A 23,301-nucleotide genomic window follows, 5' to 3' on the forward strand; every position below is an offset into this window, starting at 1 on the left:
ATCTGGCCTCTGTGAATATTCGTTTGATCTACCTCTGGGACCACACAAAGAGTTTATGCAGCCCCCAATGTGCCAAAGTTACTGAGTTTGGCTGCGCTTTACATATGTAAAATGGCGGTGCTCTTTGTTTTGCTTGGTGAGTGAAGGGAGAGGCCTCTGTTCCCCCCCCCCCCAATGTCTCGGGTTTCTGAGGTCTTTGTCTTACCTCCCGTTGGTTCCCGCGCTGGCGAGAGTTTGAGGCTCGTCTCCCGGGGTTGGGTTTCCACGCGGTGGGCTCCCTGTAGGTCCTCTGTGTCACATCCACTAGATCCGGAAGCATTTCCTCTTCAGTTTTTTTCTTGAGTCTTTTCCTGAGGCTACAGTAATTCCACTTTTATGAAACTTTATTTTCCCAAACTACGGCGCACGTCCTCACTATCCGCCATCTTGGCTCCGCCTGATACATGATTTTTAAAAATCTATCCTGGTATTTGTTTCTCTGTAGGATGTATTGCTTTAAAATGATGAATGTTCAAAACTAAAAATTCTGACCTTATCTATTTTGAATTTGAATAAATGAATAAGCAAATTTAGGGAAGAGAGTTAAAAGAAAATGATTTTTCAAACACACCCTGTCCTTTCTCAAACAAGTTCTAAAAAAGCAGATATTGGGATTCCCCTAGGTGTAATCTGAAACACTTCTGATTATGGACCAGAATCCACAACAATTTTGCTTGCCTAAATGTGAACAGCAAGTGTAGCGTAATCCTGCCTCTGGGGCTGTGACTTTGAGAGCATACTTATAGCCAGGTGAAGATCCATTCTCCCAAAAAGGAGAATTGAGTCTAGCAGCCTGGAGCGGATAACAAGAATCTCTTGTGTATTTGATAAGAAAGGCTTGTCGGTGTTCTTCAGTTCAGTGATTTTTATCCTGAAATATGCTACCCTCATAACCAGGGACAGTTACTACCGAAAAATAACCCCAAGAGATGTGACTGGCAGGTTGGTTCATATCAGATTGCACCAAGAGTACAGCCAAGATCATGTCTAAAATTGGTGAAATTCCATCCTCTGAGTTTTTATCTATTCAGACTGGAGACAATGATGCTGGACCCTGTGTATGGTAGAATGTAAATTAAGAAAACCAAATTTATTATATTATTCCAGAGAAAAATGGTAGAGGAAAAATTGTGTAAAAATAGGACTTAAGTCACAAAGAAGGGATAGGTGTTGTAGTGTAGCAGGTAAAAGCTGCTGCCTGTGACATTGGCTTCCCATATCAACACCAATTCAAGACCCAGTTGTTCTATTTCCAATGCAGCTTCCTGCTTATGGCCTGGAAAAAGTAGTGGGAGGTGGCCCAAGTACTTAAGCCCCTGTCACCCTCTAAGAGACCAAGATGAAGCTCCTGACTCCAAGCCTGGGCGTGGTTCATCCCAGGCTATTGTGCCCACTTGGGGAGTAGAAGATCTCTCTCTCTCTCTCCTTCCCTCCCTCCCTCCCTCCTTCCCTCCCTCCTTCTTTGTAATTCTGCCTTTTATTAAACAAATCTTTTTATAAAGGAAAAATTGTATATCATATGCAACTCATCTTGAAAAACAATAACCAGGAAAAAGAAATGTGCTTTCCTTCAAAAACGAAAGGCTAATCACACAAATTTTTTTTCACACAAATTTTTGACTCCAGAAGGATGAAGCCCCTTCCACAAGCAGAGTCACCTTCCATAAACTTCTTTTTTTTTTTAAAGCCACAGTTACAGAGAGAAATAATGAGAGGCAACGAGAGATATTCCATCCACTGGCTCACTCTGCAAATGGCCAAAATGACAGGGCTGTGCCAGGCCGAAGCCAGGAGCCAAGAGATTCTTCCAGGTCTCCCATATGGGTATAGGGCCCCAAAGCTGCTTTCCCAAGTACATTAGCAGAGAGCTGAACAGAAAGTGGAACACCTAGGACTCCAACCAGCACCTATATGGATGCTGGAGCTACAGGCCATGGCTTAACCCGCTACACCACAACATCAGCCCCCATAAACGTATACAGTCAGCACAGCAACAACTGTGGCCCACCATGATTCTCCCATACTTTCCCACTCAGCAGCTCCTTCAACAAGGCACCAGCTCCTCTTCCCTCCTCTTCCCATTCTTTGTAACTCCCTAAGGCTTGATTTTGATCAGAATCTTGAAACAGGTTCTCATCTAATTTCTGATTAAATATAATTTCATTGTTTTAATATATCTCTTTCATGAGTCAACGTATTGTTGAACAGTTCACTGGGTGCTAAGTCCTCTGCAACGCACAAGATGTGAACTTATGAAATTACTTCAGACTTGGGGTTATTGTGTTTGTTGATCTAAATGCAGAGAAAGTGTGTGAGGAGGTGAGAGTGGGATGACTACCACAGGAGCTTTATACCTTACATTCCGGTTCCTTTCACTACTCCCCACTATGGCTAAAGACCACACTTCAGGGTTCATGTTCTAAGTTCCTGCTTCTTCCCATATCAGGTGTCTTAACACATGGCACTTCTTTGTTTAGAGCCCCCTACACCAGTCTCCTCGCTGGTCCCAGTATACTGCTAGACTGACCCAAATCCCTTCCTCTAGTTGAACTTCACAGGCATTCCCACTTTCACAACTGAGTGTGCCTTGCCAAGATTTCCTGAACATGTCTCTTTATTTTCTTTATAGCATTTATCAAATCTCTAATAATGAGTTGTTTTTCAACCTTGCTAAAAAAAAAAATGCACACACTAGAGATTCTTTGTCCAGAGGAAGCACAGACAACCATGCACAAATGCCTTCATATGTATGTGCTAAGATCAAATCCAACCCTGCCTTACTTGGCCATGATGTGACCAAGTGCAGTCACCTCCACCTGGGCCACGGGTAATTGTGAATAGGAGACTACTACAGGGAATGTCAAGAGAACTACATCCTCACTCACTTTAGCTGGACCACCCCAGCTCTTATAAGCACTTGGGGAGTGAACTAGAAGATTGAAGAGCTCTCTTTGTTTTTCTGCCATTAAAATAAACATGAAAATAAACATACCAGCTGTTAGAAAACTAAGACAGAGGCTCATCCTCTGTCACATTGACACATACATTCATATGGGATTGTTGGAACATTAAAAAAGGTTAACATTTGAATGCAAGCAGATCAAACAGAAAGGCTGAGCTTCGCAGAAGCACAGAAATGCACTTATTCTTAGATCTCTCCAGCTCTCAGGACCATGAATCAAACATTCCACTTTTCCTTTCACAGCACTTGCACCAGGAATACCTTTTGTATCCTCCTCCCACTTTTCTGCCCAATGAGAACTTTCCCTCTACTCTTAGCACTGTGTATATCAGTTCCTCCCTCTCTCCTGTCACTGCTCCCTGCAGTTCCTGATCTTCCACAGGTACTCACGCTGGGCAGGCATGAACATTTCATTTCATGGTGCCAACCAAGGGTGATTCATACACAGATTCATTAAAATAAATGGATTAGAAAGAAAGTGATCTTATAGAAGGGAATAGAGGAAGTTATGTAACCCAGGAGCCAATACTCAGTGTGAATGAAAGAAATATATGCCCAGAAGCATCTCAACTTTCTGCTTTTGTCTCTTCTTCCAAGTAATCAAGGTGAGGAAAGAAGAAACGCTCAATCCTGATTCACATATGGAAACTTCACTGCAGTCCACTTTCTGAGAACATAGATGCCTCTGATAAGGATATTTACCTAGATAAGATCTAAGTACAAAGAAAGTATGTGTGTGTATTAGAAATGCATTTACCACTTCTTCATTATAGGGAATATGGTATTAGGAGTGTTTTCTGCTTTATTCTCTATACTTTTCTGTATTTTCTAAATGCCATATTGTGTATCTATAATTTTTTAATTTGGAAAATAACAAACCTTTTTTATTTTCTAAAAGAGCACTTCCCCGGGAATCTCTGTTATTCCTTATGGGTTGCTTAAAAGCAAATAGTTGTGCTTTGCAAGTCCGGGTGGGGCACAAAAGCCTCAAGCAACATTTGGATTTATACTTTGTTATTTGACCCTGATCAAGAATGAACAAGCTGTTCTCTGCACAAGGAATACCGGCTGAGAGAGCACTTAAGGGGATAGAATCCAGCCATTGTTCCAATTGTCAAGCCCTGTATCATGACAAGGGTTGCTCTAATCCAGTACCTGGGATATCCTTTCAGAATTGATCTACTGAATGAGGCATGATTGGTCACTTGTTTCTGAATGAGAGTCCTTCTGGCGATTTACAAGACAGCACTACATATTTAGAATTTCTGGACCTGTTTGATTTGAAATATCTGCTCCCATTTGTTTACTCAAGTACCAGTAGGTCCTCAGTAGCTCGTTCTCCAACCACATTTCCTCAGGAAGTCAGTGCAGGAAAGGACTTACATTAGACAAACACTGAAAAATAATTAATTTATTTTAGAGTACAGAGGCTCTATATGTAGATATCTGAGACTGAAATGTAATATTATATTTATTGATAATATACTTGGTGCCTTGTGGTTTATATCAGTTAATCTTTATAATAGTTCAAGATACATCATGTCTACAAATTGGAATTCTTAATATTATTCAACTGTCCATATGATCCCAAATGAGTGCAAGTTCAATACTGTTGGTTTATAGTTTAATTTTATTTTAGTTGAAAAATAGTACTTGACAAAATTCAGTTTTCTTAACTTTGTTAAGACTTGCTTTGTGACACAATATGTGATCTATCCTGTAGAATGCTCCATGTCTTATTTCAAAACATGTGTAGAGTGATGCTATTGGATGGAATGCTCTGGATATATCTGTTAGGTCCATTTGGACTAGAGTATTACTCAAGTATGTTTCCTTCTTGCTTTTCTGCCTGGTTGTTCTATCCATCATTGAAAGTGAGGCATTTAAGTCTTCTACTATTATTGTATTGCTACCTGTTTCTACATTTAGTTCTTTTGATTTTTGCTTCATATATTTAGGAAATCTGTTATTATATGCATACATATTTATACATTACATAGTACTGTTGAATTAACCTGTTTATTATGTAATAAAGTTGTCTCTTGCCTAAGTATACCAATCTCTGCTCTCTTTTGATTATGATTTACATTGAGCATCTTTCTTCCTCTCTTAACTTCCAGGGAGTCTCTTTTAAAAAAAAAAAAATTTATTTCATTCACCTATAATTTCTTCACTTTTTTATTTTCAATTAATTTTATTTTCTCTCAAAGAAATCTTTTACAAATTTCATGCATTTCATAAGTACAACTTTAGGAATATAGTGATTCTTCCCACTATACCCCCCTCCTACCCACTCTCCCACCCCTCCACCTCCTCCCTCTCCCATTCCCAGTCCCATTTTCCACTAAGATACATGTTCATCTATTTGTTGAACCCTTTACTTAACATAGAGTTAAACATATGTGTATACCATCCTAGGCTCTAGCCCCCACTGCCATGTTCCTAAAGTTGCAATCATGAAGTGTATGAAGTTTGTATCTGTAAAGCTGTTTAGTTCTGCATACATTCCTACGGACTTACTTCTAAGGGTACATTTTAAAAACCTGCCTTGGACCCCAAATCCCATAAAGCTGGGTGGTAAAAATACCATCTTAATTGTTCAAGTGATCATATGTATAGGATTAAGTGTTTCATAATAATGACAGGTAGAATTAAAAAGGAGTTAATGCTCCAACATGGGAAGCAGTCCACACACCAGACTCATAGAATGACAATCGCTTTAAGTAGCACTCTGACCTCAGGAATATTTGTTAAGGCATTCTGATCTGGTCTGAAAATCTAGGAGAGCATTTCAGACATGGAATGCCAAGACACTGTAGTGAAAAATGTCCTACATGAAGGATCTCAGTGGTGAGACCCCAGTAGAAAGAAATGGTCATCTAAAAAGGTGATACTTTTCTCTGAAGGGAGGAGAGAACTTCTATTTTGCTTATGGCCTTGTCTAAGCACTGACAGAGTTTTTGGATTCAAAAGGCTTCCATAGCCTAAGCAGCTCATGTCAAGAGCCTCAGGAGATCACTGATGTCATACATAAGAGTGTTAATTGTTAAATTAACAACAAGAGTCACTGTGCACTACCCTTGCAAGACCTCTGTCCTCAAAGAATTGTTTTATAATTATGTCTAAGTGCTCACAAAAGCTATATTATTCTTGGGTGCTTCTTTAAAGGTTTAAAGGTAATTACATTTCTTAAAAAAAAAAAAAGTGAAATTAACTTCAAGATGCAATGACTTTGAACAGCCCTTGTCTCAACTGTTGAGGAATAGTTTTTTTTTTCCCCCGTGCAAATTTTTTTTTGACAGGCAGAGTGGACAATGAGAGAGAAAGATCTTCCTTTTCTGTTAGTTCACCCCACCATGGCTGCTGCAGCCAGCCACTGCAGCCAGCTTACCAGGCTGATCCGATGGCAGGAGCCAGGTGCTTCTCCTGGTTTCCCATGCGGGTGCAGGGCCCAAGGACTTGGGCCATCCTCCACTGCCCTCCCAGGCCACAGCAGAGAGCTGGACAGGAAGAGGAGCAACCAGGACAGAATCCGGCGCCTCGACCAGGACTAGAACCCCGTGTGCAGGCGCCGCAGGAGGAGGGTTAGCCTATTGAGCCACGGCACTGGCTATCCCGTACAAATTGTTGAAATCTTTACTTAGTATAGAGTTGAGAGTCTCTTTTTTTTAAGTTTATTAATTTGTTTTTATTTATTTGAAAGATAAGAGAAAGAAACAGAGAGAGAAAGAAAGAGAAAGATCTTCCACAATGGGTTCACTGCCCAAATACTCATAACAGCTGGGGCTGGGCCAGGCCAAAACTAGGAACCAATAATCCACCTGTGTCTTCCTCATGGGTGACGGGGAACAAAGTATTTGAATCATCATCTGTGACCTCTCAGTATCAAATTAGCAGGAAACGGGTTGGGAAGCAGAGGCAGGATTCCATCTCATGCACTCCTAAGTGGTAGCTTAACTCCATGTACCAAAATGTGCACCCTTGAAAAGAATCTCTTAAAGACAGCATATAGTTGGATCATGTTTCTTTAACTATTTAGTCACTCTGACTTTTGATTGGAAATTTTAATTTTTTTGCACTTCAAATAATTATGATTAAAGGATTTGCTATTGTCATTTTTGTTTTCTATTTGCTATTTTTCTTTAGTACCTTTTTAAAAAGTTTCTATTTCATGGGAAATGCAGAGAGAAAGAGACAACAAGAGAGTGATATCTTTTATATGCTCATTCATTCTTCAAATCCCTGTAATAGTTAGACCTGGGTCAGACCTAAATTATGAGCCTGGAACTCAATCTAGGTCTCCCATATGAGTGGTGAAGACCCAAGTACTTAAGTTATCACCTGTTGCTTCCCAGGTTGCACTTAGCATGAAACTAGATCAGTATTTGAGCAGTGACTCAATCCCATGGATGCTGATAAGGAATGCAATGGTCACAAGCAGCAACTTAACCACTGTGCTGAACATCTGCCTCTCCCTTGTTCTTCTTTTAGCATTCTTACTGTCTTCTTTTGTGTTTTGTTGATTTTTCTGTGTGAACATCTGCTTCTCCTTTTTTTTTTTTTTAGTTTTCAAAGTGGAAATATTTTTACTGCTTTTAGTAATTGAAAAATACATCAGTGTTCTTACAAAGCATTCACATAGTACAAAACCACACAAAATATACAGCCATATAACCACCTACAGCAGTTAGTGGCTTCCAGACATACTCCTGGACTAGCTGCAAAGTGCGCAGCCACGTCTGCAAGCCAGGGGAGGGAGCATAGGAATCAATGCTGGGACCCAACAGATCGGCAATGGGTGGGGGCCCCCCATACAGGATCTCATAGGATGTCAAGCCAAAGGCTGAGGGGGTGTTTTGAACCCGGAACAGCGCCATAGGTAACAATTCGACCCAGTCCCTAGTGCCAGTCTGCATGACCAGTTTTGTTAAAGTTTCCTTAAGAGTTCTATTCATTCTTTTTACCTGACCCGAGCACAATGTAACTTCCACTCTATTCCCAACACCTGTACCACCATCTGACTTACCCTATAAGCACAAGGCAACTTTTACTTTATTTCCAACACCTGTGCCACCATCTGACTTACCCAGGAGACGAAAGCCAGCCCGTTGTCTGACCCTAGTACCTTTGGTAGTCCAAATCGGGGGAATATTTCTCTTAGGATTTTCTCGACTACTACCAGCGCGGTTTCTTTCTTGGTCGGGAAGGCTTCTGTCCATCCTGAGAAGGTGTCTACAAATACTAGAAGATATTTAACTCCATACCTGCCGGGGCAAATCTCTGTAAAATCTACCTCCCAGTTTACGCCAGATCGTGCCCCTCTGATCCTGGCCCCCTCTGGGGGTTTGAGGTGCTTGGGGTTTACTTTAGCACAGGGCACACAGGCCTCAATAATTTGTTGGAGAGTGTCCAGTCCAATGATGAAATACCCTTGTCCATCTTGCATTAGGAGAGTCCTTTACGGCCAATAGTTGGCTAGTCAAGGCTGCCTCTTTAGCCACTTTGTCTGCAAGCCGATTGCCCTCCTCCACGAGACCCCCTCCTTTCTGATGCCCCAAGCAGTGGATGATACTAAGTTCTTGCGGCAGGTGCAGGGCCTCTAGGAGGTTTAAAATTTCCTGTTTGTATTTAATGTCCTTTCCCACGGAGGTCAGGAGCCCCCTTCGCCTATAGATTTCCCCATGGACATGGGCAGTGGCAAAAGCATACCTGCTGTCCGTGTAGATGTTCACCCGCTTTTCCTTGGCTGCGCGGAGTGCTTGGGTCAGAGCGATCAGCTCTGCCCGCTGAGCAGAGGTTCCGGGGGGCAGAGCAGAAGCCCAGACTACTGACCTTGTTCGGCCGTCCACCACCGCTGCCCCAGCTCTTCTCTCGGGTCTTGCAGGAAGCTGCTCCCGTGAGTATACCAGGTATGGTCCGCATTTGGCAGGGGAATGTCGGTCAGGTCAGCTCGAGTCCCGTGGATTTCGGCAAGGACTTGATGGCAGTTGGGCACCACCGGATCCCCTTCCTAGTCTTTATTTTCCAGAGATAATACAGGAACGGATCTCAGACGAGCTTGTTTCTTCGGGCACTCTTTTGCGCAGTGCCCCTTTTCTTTGCAATACGCGCATTGGTCTCGGTCAAGACAGGGCCTTTGCCAGTCTCCCGGGTCCCTTCCTGACCTGGTCCTCCCTTGCTCTGCTTTGGAATCTACGGTGGCCAGGATCCTAGTCAGTTCCTTCCCTCTACGCTTTTCCCTCTGTTCTTCCTTTCGATCCTGCTCCCGCCTTAGCCTGTCTTCCCTTTCCTCAGGCGTTTCTCGTTTGTTGAAAATCTTTTCTGCTTCCTACACTAAATCAGGCAATGTATACCCCTGAAGCCCCTCCAGCCTCTGAAGGCGCATCCGGATGTCAGGGGCCGACTGTCCAATAAAGGACATGATGACCTCGGCCTGTTGGTCCGGGGCCAGAGGGTCGAAGGGGGTGTACATCCTGTATCCTTCCATCAGTCTTTCTAAAAATCCTGCTGGGGTTTTCTCGCTTCCCTGCACAATGGCCCTAACCTTTGCCAGATTCATGGGGTGCCTGCCCGCTCCCCTCAAGCCGGTCAGGAGAGTCTGGAGGTAGAGTCTGAGTCTTTCCCTTCCCGCCACGGTGTTAAAGTCCCAGTCGGGCCTAGTCAAGGGGAAAGCCTCATCTATCTCATTTGGAAGCTGCGTGGGTCACCCGTCGTTTCCCGGCACGTTTTTACGGGCTTCCAAATAAACCCTCTGCCTTTCTTCAGTGGTTAGTAAAGTCTGCAAGAGCTGCTGGCAATCATCCCAGGTAGGCTGATGTGTTAGTAAAATAGACTCCATGAGTCCGGTCAGGGCTTGTGGATCCTGTGAAAAAGACGGGTTATGTGTTTTCCAGTTTTACAGGTCAGAGGCGGAAAACGGCCAATATTGTATCTGTCCAGCTACCGTCCTCAGGGGAAAAGCCTGGGAAGACCATTCCCCACCACCCCCCTCCCCTCTTTCCCTACGCAACCGCAATCGGCTGCTTGGGGGTGATGAGAATGGGTCAGCGGGAGTGGGAGTTGTTCCCTCCTCAGACTCGGTGGTAGAGTCTGGCGGCGGGTGCCTCGCCACTTGACGTCCATAGGGAGGAGGAGGGTTCAGCATCAGGAGGTCCCCCTGGCTGTCCGGCAGCACAGGGGGGCTCCGAGGCTTCTGTTCTCTCAGTTCCTGTAAGGGATACAAGGTAGAGACGGCAGGAGAGGTCGGGAGCGGTGCCGGCGCAGTAGGGGCAGGGACGGGAGTCATCAGAACAACCGAAGGAGGGGGCAGCGATTTATGTCCTTTGTCCTGCAAGAAGGGTGAAACCCAAGAGGGCGGCTCCGATATCAGGTCCTCCCATACTGTAACGTAGGGGACCTGATCCGGGTGCCCTTCTTGATCAGGTTTGCAGATTCGGTCTTTCACCTGCAGGATGAGACTATGGGAAAAAGACCCGTTAGAAGGCCATCCTACGTTGAAAGTAGGCCACTCCGAGGAACACAGTGTTACCCACTTTCACCTCCTCACTTCCACGGACAAGTTATAAGCCCGTTCCTGCACCTCCTTCCAATGTCCTAGAGTCAAACTTAAGGGGGTGGTTAATCTCTGTCCCATAGTCTCAAAAGGAAAAAGCCAGGGAAGGGAAAATAAAAACACAGACACACAAAGAACAAACGACATGACGCGTACAATCACGGAACGACAAAACAGAAAACTCAAATATTCAGATGGGAGCGGCCATCTGGCCAGGCTCTCCCTGGGAGCGGCAGTCTGGCCAGGCTCTCCCTGGGAGGAGCGAGACCCTTGTCTCCTCCTTCCTCCAGACCACCACGGGAGCATCCTCCCGGGCGGGGACCAGGGGCCAGAAGGCACGTCTGCCACCCTCACCGGTCACTTTTACCAAAACGCTCGAGCTTCCAGAGTAGCAGACGGGAGCAGCCGTCTGGCCAGGCTCTCCCTGGGAAGGAGACACGTACACATACACACACACACACAACAGAAAATAGGCACCTGGCTCACCGATCCTCTGACGGGTCCCGGAGCGCAGAAGTTCTGGGGACGATCTCGGTGGGACCTCCAAATGAAGGACCCAAAGCTGGCGGGGTCCTGGGTAGCACCCTGGGGACCCAGAAATTCAGACTCCGGACACCAGCGATGCAAACACAAGAGGCGGTTTATTTACGTTTTGCGCAAAACGGACCCCTCCCTCCTGAGAGAGTGAGGTGCCGGACGAGGGTTACAGGCAGTATTTAAAGGCAAAAACCACAAAATTATCTTAAGCAAGTGAATACAAAGGGGAAGGGGGTTTTTCTTTACAGCAGTTTCACTTATCTTAGTATACAGCAGTTTTACTTATCATAGTACACATCAGTTTTACTTATCTTAACCATTGCACAAGGGGGGTTTCCAAACTGATATTCCCTGTTATCTGCTAAGTTGCAGTTTCCCAGAAACTGACCTTTCTTGAAACTTTCTAACTGACCCTTCTTGAAACTTCCTTGTTTTTCAGCAGGTTAGGCTCTGGTAAATTTTCACAAGTCCTTCATAATGAACATCTCAAATAAATCATTTTAATACCCTTTTCTCATGGGATGACAACAGCATTATAATACTTTCTTATTTTTATTAAAATTAGCTCTTTTCAGATTAGTACTAGCAAGTTCTGATTTTTAGTATAGGTTGTGTATCTCTTATCTGAAATACTTGGGACCAGAAGTATTTGGATTCTGGGTTTTTCTGGATTTTCTAGTAGTTGCACAAGCATAAGGAGATATCACAGGGATGGGAAGGGACCAAGCCTAAATATGACCTTCATTTAGGTTTTGTCAAGCTTTATGCACACAGCCTGAAGGTAGCAGGACACAGGATGTGTAACACTGTCACGATGTCTTACTTGAGACACTGTGTTGGCACTGACAAGGCTCCAGACTGTGCAGTGTTCAGGAGTTCAGATTAGGGATGCTCACACTGTACTGTGCTAAGGCAAGAGAGAAACATAATACTTTCTATTTACTTTTAAATTTCCTATGAACTACTTTCTAGTAAAAAAACTGTTTGGTATTAAGTGTTTTTATCTCAAATTCTAAAAGTAACCATGGCCCTCAGCTGAACTGTATGCTCCCGGGCTTTTCTATCTCAGGAACATTTACACAGTAAATGCCATTTCAGTCACTGAGCTCTTCCTCATCACTGAAGTAGGTGCTTTTCTTTATCCTCGGCCGTCTTGAGTCATCGGATGTGGAGGCACCCCCTGGACCGGGTCTCCATTTTCTTTGTTCTTCTTCAATTTTGGCTTGATTTCTTCTTCTGGTTCAGGAACTTTCTTTTTTTTTTTCTTCTTTTCCTTCTTCTTTGGAGGTTCCCATTCTCCAAGCATATTTTTAGGACAGGCATAACTTAAGTGTCCACTTTCCCCACATTCGTAGCACTTGGATTTATCAAAGTAGTTCCGTCTTCGGATGAATTCAGCTGCTCTTCCGTTGTCAATAGCAATGCTTGCATTTATCACTCTACTGAATAACTATTTGTTGTTTATCGCACTGGTGCAGTTTTGCGCAGAGTCTTTATCCAAAAACAAAATGAATGCAACCCCTTTACTCTTCCTGTTATCTTTATCTTTCATTATAGTAACCTTTACAACTTTGCCATACTTGGAAAATATCCTGTACAGGTCGTTGTTCGTCAGGGAGAAGGGCAGGCTGGAGACATACAGGGTGCTTTTACTGGGGGCCAATCCACCACTCATTTCTCCAGACTGCTGAGACCCGGGCATCGCGGGTGCCAGGCAGGAGCAGGCGCAGACAAACAGACCCAAGCAGCGTGGGCCTCAGCAGCAGCGCGACCCTCCTTTGTTCTTTTAAAATTCTTACTGACTTTTTTTGTGTTTTGTTGATTTTGTGTGTGTGTGTATGTTCTTTGATTTCTTCCTTTTGTTAGGCAGGAAGTTAGGTATGAGCTTATGTGTATATGACAAAGGCCTCTGGAGAAGACTTCTACATCCAGCATATGCATCTACATCTCAAAGTTATCTAGATAATGCTTCAGGGGCAGCCCAGTGTTCCCATCCTGTCCTGCCCCCTTCTACCTGATAACCTGCCAGGTGGGGGTCCCCGCCCCTTCTGCCTGACAAATCCTCCACAATCTCCCAGATGCAGCCCAGTATCTGCATTTCAAACACCCTGCTCCTGATCCCGATTCTCCAGGGGGTCCTGCTCACCCTTCCTCTGAACCCAGGATGGCGACAGCTAGGCATCCTCCTGTCTGATACCTTCAAGGGAAAACTCAGATAGGAGCTTCTTAGTATTTACAGCCATAAAATCCTTTGTTTCAGGAGGAAATGTGTGAAGACAGAGACCCATCTCCTTAACCCCCCCCCACCCCCCCCCACCCCCCCTCGCCTCAACCAGACTGAGCACTCAGCCCTCTGCTTCCCTGCTGAGCCACCCGCCTGGTCCGGCCAGGTGTAATCTCTCCACTGAACATGTAACCTCGCTCCTCTCCCCCCCCCCAAGTCCGAGCAACTGCACTCTCTCCCAGGTCCTGTCTGGAGAGGTGCCCATCCGTTCTTGTGGATGTCCCTTCCCCAATAAACTTTGCTACTTTTACTTTCCACTACTCTGTCTCATGCCTGAATTCTTTCTTGCACAAAGACAAGAAGAACCCTGCAAATTTCTCTGGTAACACTTTCTCTTTTTCTATTTTGTAATTCCTACAAATATTTTGTTGCTTTAAAAATCCTTTTCTGGTATATACTTGGAAATGAATAGGATGGCTGGATGCACGGATGTATTGATGTACAAATGAATGACATACTGGCTCCTCATCAATGCCACCTTAATGCTGCTATCAAATGTGGATTAGGTCCCCCATTCCCCATGGCCAAGTTATATTTAATCATTCAAAATCAACTTTTAGTCATAATTTGAAAAACGACATGTATCAAGACAGTCATATTCAATTATTTAAATTACACTCAAGCTGAAGAGAGTGTGTGAAATTATTAGAGTTCGTTTCTGACAGGACTTGTGCAGTTTTAAAGCAGAAGTAGTAAGGTGATCCACTTGAATTTAATGGATGGTTTAATCATTAGGTTCATTGATTAGTGGTATTGTCTAAGAGTAGAATGAGCTGCTTTAGGAAGCATAATGAGTCCTCTGTTATTGCATTTCAAAGAGCAAAAACGGTTGACTCTCTGTCAGGGATATCAAAGAAGTTATATGGACCTTCCAGTGGAAACTTAGCTCCATAAGGCTGATGTTTCAGAGAGGCTGGCAGATAAAGTCTCCCTTCTGTATTGACAGTGTAGGAGAGAAAACAGAATCAACAGAGGCCAGCAAAGTCAAAATAACGTATTCCATCACATTAGCCATTTTTATCTCACACTTAGTGGAACCAAGGAAATGTTGGAGGAAAAGCGTTTCTGACCACCACATATATCACTTACTTAGTAATCAGATGCAAATTTCTTCTCTATTATTTCACATATTTTTAATTCTACAGGAATTTTGTAGGCCATGGTTACCATCTCCTTCAACTTCTTTTTACCAGGGTTAAGTATTCTCATAATTTGTCATCTTTCTTTCCATCTACTGATCTCTCCCATCCACTGATTGTCAGCTCTGACTTCATTCAAGAATTTTTTAGATTTTTTCCTACCTTCCATGAGGTGATACTGTGGGCAGAACAGCATAGAGCCCTCTATATTCAAACAAAACGGTCATGCAGAAAGAACTCTCAACCGGAATTACAGATGAAATACACAGAAAACAAAAGAAAAGCTGGCGTCTACCCTAAAAGTCAGTGGCAGCGTGAGCACATAGAAATTTGCTACACATAAGGTAGATCTGGGAGTGACCTAGAAAGGAATTGTAAGGCTGTTAGGAGCTTAATTGCTTTGGCTCAGTACATGTATTTACTTCCACCTTGTGGTCATTTCTGAGAACTACAGTTCCAAACGCTAGATAACCTAGAAAACCCTGGGTAACAAAATCAGTTCCTTTTCTATAGCTCTGTCGATGCCATACTACTTAATAGCTTGGAGGATGCTTATTGCCTAAAAGTGAGGTCCCACAGTTCTGCAAGATGCAGGAAAAGAAAGTATTAGAGTTGTCCATACATTATCCTGTTCAATAATTCCTGTGCAGTTTAAAAAAAAAAAAAAAGAAAACACAATATATCATTCCCTTGGAAACTGACTTTTCTCCATGGGGTTCTCACCTTAATGACACACAAGCTCTCAATTTCAACTCTATTTTTCCCCATTTTTATAACTCAAACAGTAAGTTGAAGGTTATCCCTTTCCTCACATTTTGTTTTGTTCTGTTTGCAGGAACCTATGCTTTTATCCTCCTGTGTTGTCATTTAGGTCAAATAACACATGATTCCTCTGTTCCGTATTCTCCAAAATAAAAACCCAAACTCTGGTAATGTGGCTAAGGAATTCCGCATCAGTCGGATATGCCAGAAAATTCCAGCTTTGAAAGTAGCAGGTTTACTCCCTTTCAGACCAAAGGGAAAGAAAGTTTTTAAGTGAGAATATAATTTTCCTCATGGGCATTGTCTACCTTAGAAAAACTACTACAGAACATGCCTGTGACTATAGACTTGTAGTTCAGGCCACCAAAGATTAGAGATGGGACTTGGGCACTCCCTTGACTTGCATCCTCTGGTCTGCATTAACACAAACCAGGAAGAAAAGAAAGCTAGGCATCAGAAGCAATGGGTGGCAGGCCTATTAATGGCTGATCTGTACAGTGATCTGCCCTCAAGGAGACCCAACAGGCCAGTCCACTGCAGTGGCTTTCAATGTGGTAAGCCTGGGCTTCAGCAGAAGTCAGCTTGTGAAGAGCCCTGGCAGCTCTGCCAAGAGTTGGATCACTGGAAATGGACCTGCCCTGGAGTCGAAGGATGCCCAGGTCAGAGCCACAGATCTTATTGGCTCTAAGCTGAAAAGCCCTTCACTCAGCCCAACTTCCAAAGTGACCACTGCAGCTGAGGGGATGGTCAAGTAGGGTCAGCAACATTGCAGGCAGAACTGTAAATTTCTTGTTAGTGATGCCACCGGCCTTTACCTGGCCAGCTCTCCTCCCAGGCCAGCCAAGTAATGAAAGTCAACAGAGTGCCTTCCCCTAGGAGGTTCACACCTCCCTTAGGATATACCCCATGTGAAGAGATAGATAGGTCTGGGCCTCTGAACTTACAAGGCCGAAAGCCCAACAGATTATTATCAAGCCCCTTCTGTCAGGTTCTATTTGCCTCTCAATCAGAAAACTTAATTGTAGCTTAGACAGCACCTTTCTTAGCTCCTCTAATAATGACTCTGTCCTTTGTTCTAGACCCTGTCTAGCGCACTTGGGCCTCATTCCTTTGTAATCATAACCTCTACTCTACCACCAATGGCTCTACTCCCAACCTGTGTGTACTGATGGTCCTCTTCCCCACTTAATGCTGTATAATTGTTCAAACCTGGTAAATGCCACTCTTAGGATCATTGGTTACTATCCTCACTCTGTCTTTTATGACCTTGTCTAAATATGATCAGAGTCGGCAAACTTGGAAGGCTTCCATAGCCTTGGCAACTCATGATGACAGCCTAGGGTGGTTACTGGCTCCATAAACTAGAGTGTCAATTTGTTGGGTCAACAACAGGAGCCACTGTGCACTTGCTCCTCATGTGGGATCTCTGTCCTTAATGTGCTGTACATTTTGATTTAATGCTATAACTAGTACTCAAACAGTATGTTTCACTTTGTGTTTCTATGTGGGTGCAAACTGTTGAAATCTTTATACTAAATTGATCTTCTGCGTATAAAGAGAATTGAAAATGAATCTTGATGCAAATGGAAGGGGAGAGGGAGCGGGAGAGGGGAGGGTTGCGGGTGGGATGGAAGTTATGGGAGGGGGAAGCCATTGTAATCCATAAGCTGTACACTGGAAATTTATATTCATTAAATAAAAGTTAAAAAAAAAAGAAAGTAGCAGGTTTATAGCTAACAGATGTTGGCAAGTTCAGACATGTCTAACTTAGAACACGTTGCCTCTGTGTCCATCTTTCCAGTCCCAAGTCCCTTTGAGAGACCAGGAAGACCCACAGAGGACATGACTGGTGGACAGAGAAGACAGGGCATCTCCAGGGTAAGCAGCTAGGAGAGACAGGGGGAAGGAAGATCCTGGGGCTGCAGGATGGTTGTCTAAGTCAACAAATCCACGACAGTCTTGAACCAATGATGCAAGATCAAGGGTCTAAATAAGAGTAAGGAATCAAGGACAAGAAACAAATCACAATCAAGTCCAGATTGAAAAAGAATAAATGTTGATAAACCACCTAGGGGACAGTATTTAAGGTTTAATTTTACAGCCTAAGGTGTTATATACTAGTAAGTAGCTTGCCAGTTTGAAGGCTCAAAAGTGAGAGAGAGAACTTGATTTTCCCATCTAAGGTCACTTTGTTCTAGAGTTCCCAGGATAGAATCTTCCCCTCGGTTTCTCTGCCCTGATTCCAGATGCAGGATAAGCGGCTTCATCTCTGGTTCTTCACATCATTCCCCAGACTACACAGTACTGATCCCTGAGGCCCGGATATAAATCTTTATTGTTCTCACTTCTAAAAGGTCCCCGAATACTAGTTTTCTATTTTCTTCATTTAATCACAGTTCTTTACTTCTGCCCTACTTATGGGTCTTCTAGGCCAATTATTCTGGCTTATTACTCAGTTATTGTTATTTTGCATTGATAACAATAGCCACTTAAAATGAAGATAATACACCTAACGTACAAAATAACATGGAGTTTAAAAAATTATTTATGAAAGAATCCTTTGTTCAAAGGCTCAATGATAAAAAGTTGAAATGATTATGACAGATTCTTTTTAAAATTTTTAAAGATATATTATTTAATTAATTAAAGTGTGTGTGTGAGAGAGAGAGAGAGAGATCTTCCATCCACTGGTTCACTTCCCAAATGGCCTCAATAATCAGGCCTGGGCCAGGCTGAAGCCAGGAGTCAGGAACTCCATCCAAGTCTTCCATATGTGTGGCAGGAACACAAGTACTTGGGCCATCACCTACTACCTTCTTAGGTACATTCGCAGGGAGCAGGATTGGAAGCAGAGCAGTCAGGACTGAAACCAGCACTCCAATATGGGCTCTTGGCATCACAAGAGGCAGCTTAACCTAGTATGTCACAACATCAGCTCTGAGTGACAGATTCTTAAGAATAAAGCCATATTTTGTGAGTTTATACATGATTTTTGGCATATTGATTCTACCTGCTAGTGTTTTTTAAAATTCTGCTTATACATAAAACATTGGAATAAATTATTTTTAAAGTTACTTTAAGCTCAGGGTGATGACTAAGTTGTTCTTATTAACCAATATAAAATTATGTATAGGAACTTACCTTCTGGTCCACAAACACTGAATTCACAAATATTTCAAGGGGCTGAGTTGGAAGTTTATTTATTTGGGGAAGGGTTTCATCAGCTTTTCTGTTAATGTGCTTTGGGAAACTGACCTCTTAGTCAGACTCACCGTCAAACATAACTAAGCCATTAATCACTTCTGGAGACCCCTGTGCCAGCAACATGTTTTTATGCTACAATGATTATTTTGGGGTAAATTTTTTCTTTAGCTATATATTAAAACCTTTTACAAAGAAAAATAATTCCCTCTCAGTAGCCACTATATCTTGAAACATCTATTGCTTCCTTTCTTGGATCTCAAACCAAAAGGCTTCATTGATTTCAGCACCATGAGTGTCACGTGGCCTTTGTGCAACCCTTCTTGTCTGATAGATTGTAGCAGCATCAGCATCGGTTTCTTCTAAGGCTGAAGAAAGATAAGAACTGTGGTTAAGGACATTACCACTGAGGAAACCTCACTTTGCTCAGTGGTAAGCCTCTGGAAGCCAGGCAAACAGCTGGGATGAAAAAAAGAAACTTAGAGAGGTTAGGAAGAGAATTGAAACCTAGCGACATCTAGATAAAAAAACAGAATGCGTTTGGAAAGCCAAGACACTGTGGCAAAAAATGATGTATATAAAGGATCTCTGTGAGTGAGAGCCCAATGGAAAGAATGGGCCATCAAAGAAGGATGTACTTTTCTCTGAAGGGAGGAGAGAACTTTCACTTTGATTATGGTCCTGTCTACATACCGACAGAATTTGTGGACTCAAAAGGCTTCCATAGCCTTGGTAGCTCATGACAAGAGCCTCAGGTGATTACTGACACCATAAACAAGAGTGTCAATTGTTAAATCAACAACAGGAGTCACTGCACAATTACTCCCTGTGTATGATCTCTGTCCTTAATGTGTTGTACTATATGAATTAACGGTAAAACTAGTCTTCAAATAGCACTTTAAACTTTGTGTGTCTGCAAATTTTTGAAATCTCTACTTAGTATAGAGTTGTCTTCTGAAATAAAGATAAGTAAAAATGAATCTCAATGAAGAAAGGGATGGAAGAGGGAGTAGGAGGTGGGATGAGAGTGGGAGTGGGAGTGTGGGTATAGGGGGAAGAATTGCTATATTCCTAAAGCTGTACATATGAAATTTGTATACATTAAATAAAAGCTTTCTTAAAAAAAAAAGAATGTATGGAGTTGGCATCATGGCACAGCAGGTAAGTGCTGCTTGGGACACTTGCACTGCATATATTAACCAGTTTAAGTACTGGCTAATCTGCTTCTGACCCAGGTAATGCATCCTGAGAGGTAACATATGAAGGCTCAAGTACTTGGGTCCCTGCCACCCTGTGGGAGACTCACAGGGAATTCTGGACTCCTGGCCTCTTCCTGCCCCTATTGCAGCCATCTGGGGAATGATCCAGTGGCTGGAAAATATCTGTCTCCTCGCTTTCTTTCTCTGTTGTTCGGCCTTTCAAGTAGAGAAATATTTTTTTAAAACCGAGTATTGCAGAAGGAATACTTCAAGTCCTACATTCTGCCAGAACAGCATAACAAACTCTCTGAATCTGAATCTTTGGTTTGCAATTTAAAATGCCAGAGGCCTTCAAAAAACTCATGAAAAATGTGCTTTATAAGAAAACTGTACATAGATTTCAAAATTATTTTGCAACAAGGTAAATTTTAACGGTTTTTAAGTCCTCTGTTATGTGAGGAATGCAAAACTTCTCTGAAACACTTCTGAAGCCCAGGAGTGCCTCTGATTTTGTCTTCTACTGAGTCCACCAGAACATAAGAAATCACTGGTCCTCCATCCAGTACTGTCCTGAATGTTCAGTTTATCCTGGCATAAAAGTGAGGGACCTCAATACTTGTCCAAGCTTCCTCAAATTCCTAGAAATGGTTCTGTCAATAATGAAAGCACAGATTAAGTTCATTTAAACCAGGGGTGAGGCTTCAGAGATCTGAGATAAGAGTTAAATGGGGAATTAAAAAGGAGAATCGATTCTACTTTTATGAATGTACCCTTAGAAATGGTGAGTTATGGGCCGGCGCCGTGGCTCACTAGGCTAATCCTCCGCCTTGTGGCGCCGGCACACGGGGTTCTAGTCCCAGTCGGGGCACCGGATTCTGTCCCGGTTACCCCTCTTCCAGGCCAGCTCTCTGCTGTGGCCAGGGAGTGCAGTGGAGGATGGCCCAAGTCCTTGGGCCCTGCACCCCATGGGAGACCAGGAGAAGCACCTGGCTCCTGCCATCGGATCAGCGCGGTGCGCCGGCTGCAGCGCGCCTACCGCGGCAGCCATTGGAGGGTGAACCAACGGCAAAAGGAAGACCTTTCTCTCTGTCTCTCTCTCTCACTGTCCACTCTGCCTGTAAAAAAATAAATAAATAAATAAAATTAAAAAAAAAAGAAATGGTGAGTTATGCACCAGTGTTTACAAAAGAGAACTATAACCATTGTAATCATAAAAAATTAAAATAATTTAAGTATTCAAACAAGGAATTTGATGAAATAAAATATGGTACAGTTACATATTACAATTACACTGTATATATTGTATACATTGTATATATTATTACAATGTACATTGTAAATATTAAAAATACTTCAGAGGATGCTGGCTCCATGGCTCACTAGGCTAATCCTCCACCTGCGGCGCCAGTACTCTGGGTTCTAGTCCCAGTTGGGGTGCCGATTCTGTCCCGGTTGCTCCTCTTCCAGGCCAGCTCTCTGCTGTGGCTCGGGAAGGCAGTGGAGGATGGCCCAAGTGCTTGGGCTCTGCACCCCATGGGAGACCAGGAGGAAGCACCTGGCTCCTGGCTTCAGATCGGCACAGCATGCCGGCCGTAGCGGCCATTTGGAGGGTGAACCAACAGAAGGAAGACCTTTCTCTCTATCTCTCTCTCACTATCTAACTCTGCCTGTCAAAAAAATAAATAAATAAATAAATAAATAAAACTAAAAATTTAAAAAAAATAGTTCAGAGGAATATTATACTAAACATTCACAATTGCTTCAATAAAAAGTAAGGTCCTAAGCAGAATGTCTGATAAGTTTTTATTGAATAAAGGAACAATGAGGCCGGCGCCGTGGCTCAACAGGCTAATCCTCCGCCTTGCGGCGCCGGCACACCGGGTTCTAGTCCCGGTCAGGGCACCGATCCTGTCCCGGTTGCCCCTCTTCCAGGCCAGCTCTCTGCTGTGGCCAGGGAGTGCAGTGGAGGATGGCCCAAGTGCTTGGGCTCTGCACCCCATGGGAGACCAGGAGAAGCACCTGGCTCCTGCCATCGGAACAGCGCGGTGCGCCGGCCGCAGCGCGCTACCGCGGCGGCCATTGGAGGGTGAACCAACGGCAAAAGGAAGACCTTTCTCTCTGTCTCTCTCTCACTGTCCACTCTGCCTGTCAAAAATAAAAAAAAATAAAATAAAAAAAATAAAAAAAAAAATAAAAAAAAAAAAAAATAAAGGAACAATGAAATCATGCACAAGGACAGATTAGGGAGTTTATGCTAAAGTTGAGTACAGTTTTCCCTAGATCATAGGATTATAAGTATTTTTATCTATTACTTTGTGTCTTTATTTTTTCCAAATTAACAGAGATAAGAGATATTTTCATCTGTTTCACAAGCAAATGCCACTTTTAAAATGCAACTTTATGTCTAGAGCCAAAGAGAAATACAGAAAAGGTAAAACAGGCCTACAAGGTCAAGTGTAGGAGTTTGAGTCAGACTGCTGACGGCACCTTGAGGCAGGTTCATGAGGGGCCCTAGTGAAGATTACAACAAACCTAATTTCAAGAAAATGCTGGTTCCAATGAGATCCACCACAAAAAGTTTTCTCCTTGGTTCTGTGTATGTCCAGTTGGATCTTCCAGACTAAGCAACACACATTTTATTACTGATGACTGAAATCCACCACCTGTACCTGTATCTTGTTTCCCAAATGACTCCAAGAAATTCTGAGCCATGCTAAGAGCAAGTGGATGCCTTCCAAAAGAGTTAACAAGCTAACATCACTCACCCATTGATAAGGTAATTACATACCTGCTTCACAGAAAATCAAAATGCATGTTTTATGGATTCTGTAGCAGGGCTCCCAGAAGTTGTCTACTGGTCCTCAGAGGACCTGCCACAGAGGCTAAGACTCACTCCAAGCATCTCTCTCCTAGTGAGAGACATTGCACCTTGATCAATGCAGGTGTATGCAGTGTTTCCCACCTTCATCCACTCATTACAACCCTGAAGGGTGAGATGGGCTCAACCACATTGAACTTGAAAGTTTCCCTCTTCGGCCAGCACCGTGCCTCACTAAGCTAATCCTCCGCCTGCGGCACTGGTACCCGGGTTCTAGTCCCGGTTGGGGCACTGGTTTTATCCCGGTTGCTCCTCTTCCAGGCCAGCTCTCTGCTGTGGCCCGGGAAGGCAGTGGAGGATGGCCCAAGTGCTAGGACCCTGCACCCACATGGGAGACCAGGAGGAAGCACCTGGTTCCTGGCTTCAGATCGGCGCAGCGTGCCACCTGCAGCGCACCGGCTATAGTGACCATTTGGGGGGTGAATCAACAAAAAAGGAAGACCTTTCCCTCTGTCTCTCTCTCTAACTCTGCCTGTTTAAAAAAAAAAAGAAAGAAAGAAAGTTTCCCTCTTAAATTCTTTCATTTTTCCACAATTATTAATACCAAAAGCACACTAAAAGATACTTCCTGAAAATACCTGTCTATCTCAGAAGTTTCTTCTTAGGGAACCCAACCTGTACCAATGTGTTAATGTGTCCAGGGGCCAGCGCCGTGGCTCACTTGGTTAATTTCCACTTGCGGTGCCAGCATCTCATATGGGCGCCGGTTCTAATACCGGTTGCTCCTCTTCCAGTCCAGCTCTCTGCT

General features: G+C 43.4%; 1 pseudogene; it reads right to left on the reverse strand.

Moving 5' to 3' along the window:
• Positions 1-11,931: 11,931 nt before the first annotated feature.
• Positions 11,932-12,765, reverse strand: LOC133761043 (zinc finger CCHC-type and RNA-binding motif-containing protein 1-like; annotated as a pseudogene).
• Between the last annotated feature and the right edge of the window lie 10,536 nt (positions 12,766-23,301).

The sequence above is a fragment of the Lepus europaeus genome, chromosome 5 (genome assembly GCF_033115175.1).
Source record: "Lepus europaeus isolate LE1 chromosome 5, mLepTim1.pri, whole genome shotgun sequence".
In the NCBI taxonomy this organism is placed as follows: domain Eukaryota; kingdom Metazoa; phylum Chordata; class Mammalia; order Lagomorpha; family Leporidae; genus Lepus; species Lepus europaeus.